At 40.7% G+C, this 1,894-nt stretch overlaps 1 protein-coding gene across 2 annotated transcripts in view; it reads left to right on the top strand.

Annotated features, from left to right (window-relative positions):
• The window catches only part of ZZZ3 (zinc finger, ZZ-type containing 3), an 83,510-nt gene that overhangs the window by 77,555 nt on the left and 4,061 nt on the right, over positions 1–1,894 (top strand). The window lies entirely within an intron of this gene.

Genomic DNA, 1,894 nt, shown 5'->3' with positions numbered 1-1,894 from the left:
TGGTTGAGCGCGGTGCGGGCGCGACACCGAGGGTTGCGATCCCGTTGCCGGTCGTGGTATGGGCGCGACACTGAGGGTTGCGATCCCGTTACTGGTCACGAAAAAAGACAAAAAGGAAAAAATAAATAAATAATTGCAGTTGACAAGAATTAGATAGTGGAAGATAAGATAGGTTGAATATAAAATTGTAAGGAATCTTTTATTAAGCTGAGGACTTTGGACTTCATGCTGTAGATACTTAGGAAGCCATTGGGAGATTTTAAGTCATGGTGGGGCAGAGGAGGGAGTGGGTACTAGAGGACCAATTTGAGAGAGATTTTAGAAAGTATTAAGGAATGACAGAATTTGTTGAATTAGATATGAGAGTGAAAAATTAAGGATAACTTTTTGATTTCTGCCTTGGGCTGCTAAGCGTGTCAGACAAATCTGGGTTCAAATCATCCAACTCTGCAACTAATTAACTATATGACCTTGGACAAGTGTTATATTTTCTATAAGCATCAATTTCCTTGATGTAAAATAAACCTAGTAGTTAATAATACCTGACATGTTAGGAGGAATGGGAGGGGAAAGGGTTGTATGATCCAGGATTGGGAACTGATGGAACAGGAGGGTCAGTGAATTGGGGATGCTTTTAGGAAATTGGTGACCATGGGATCAATCATTAGGAGCAAAGGAAGGACATGGGTCTTGAGTTGCAGAGCATGAACAAATAGGGAGAATAGAAAGCAGAATAGTGGTTAAAAATTTCAGTGAGGTTAAAAAAAGCAAGTTATTTAGGGTGAGAGCATGAGAGAAGTGGAAAGAAATAACATTGTAGGTGGGAAATCTAAATTAATATTTAGAAGGCAAAATACTTATAGTTGAAGGCAAGGCCCATGGTATGGTTATTGGAGTGGGAGACTGAGAAGGAATGGAGATGAATATCATTGTAGTAGAACTGGTCTGAGAATGGAGGCTAGAAATAGGGAATTGGGCATCTGTGAGAATTTGCAGTTGCCCAGGGTGATGAATAGTATTCAGAGAAATTTTAAATAGGCTTTGAATGTTAGCACTTTGAGTATAAAATCGCTAGTCAATTGTGGGTGGAGTTATAAACATATATTTAAAAGTTTAGAATCATATATGGACTTTATATCTTGAAGGTCAGCTTTTTAAGGGCCACTTCAAATTAATATATTTATATAGTTTTTACTGTTCATTTCTTTTACAGTCTGTTCTAAATAGTCATCCTTTTAACGCAGTTCATCTTCTTGAGTAAGAGAGAAATGTAGTCCTTTGATCATTGGGAGTATAGAACAGAGAACAAGAGCAGAGATTGGTTTGCTAGTCATGTTTAAGAAAATGTCATGTTTATAGGAGCAAGCATAAAAATCTGTTAGGCTGGAGAAGAGGAACTTCCTGCACATCAGAGAGAAATAGATTATAAGGAGTCTCTCAAATAACCAGGAGTGTGTAGAGAATGGGGTGGGTTTGCATTAGTATATGACCGAGGTAGGAGTCATGCCATGTTCCCCCTTATTCCTGCATTATGAGGTAGTCTACTATAGTTCAGTTTTACTGTTGCATCAAAAAGTTCTCCAAGGGCCGGCCCAGTGGCGCACTGCGCTAGTGCACCGCTTGGGAAGCGCGGAGGTGCTCCCGCCGAGGGTTCGGATCCCACATACAGACCGGTTCCCGCTCACTGGCTGAGCGAGGCGCGGGGGCAACACTGAGGGGTGCGATCCCGTTGCCGGTCCCGGGCCGGTATGGGGGAGACACTGAGGGTTGCGATCCGTTGCCGGACACGGAAAAAAAAAAAGACAAAAAAAAAAAAAAAAAAAAAATTTCCCAAAAAATTTTAGTAAAAAATATGCTGAAAGCAGCTCTATTTTTTTGTGCCAAAAAAGATGAT

The sequence above is a fragment of the Galeopterus variegatus genome, unplaced genomic scaffold, assembly GCF_000696425.1.
Source record: "Galeopterus variegatus unplaced genomic scaffold, G_variegatus-3.0.2 Scaffold404, whole genome shotgun sequence".
Classification (NCBI taxonomy): Eukaryota; Metazoa; Chordata; class Mammalia; order Dermoptera; family Cynocephalidae; genus Galeopterus; species Galeopterus variegatus.
The sequence above is the reverse complement of the archived record's forward strand: the minus strand, read 5'-3'. Positions and strand labels throughout refer to the sequence as shown.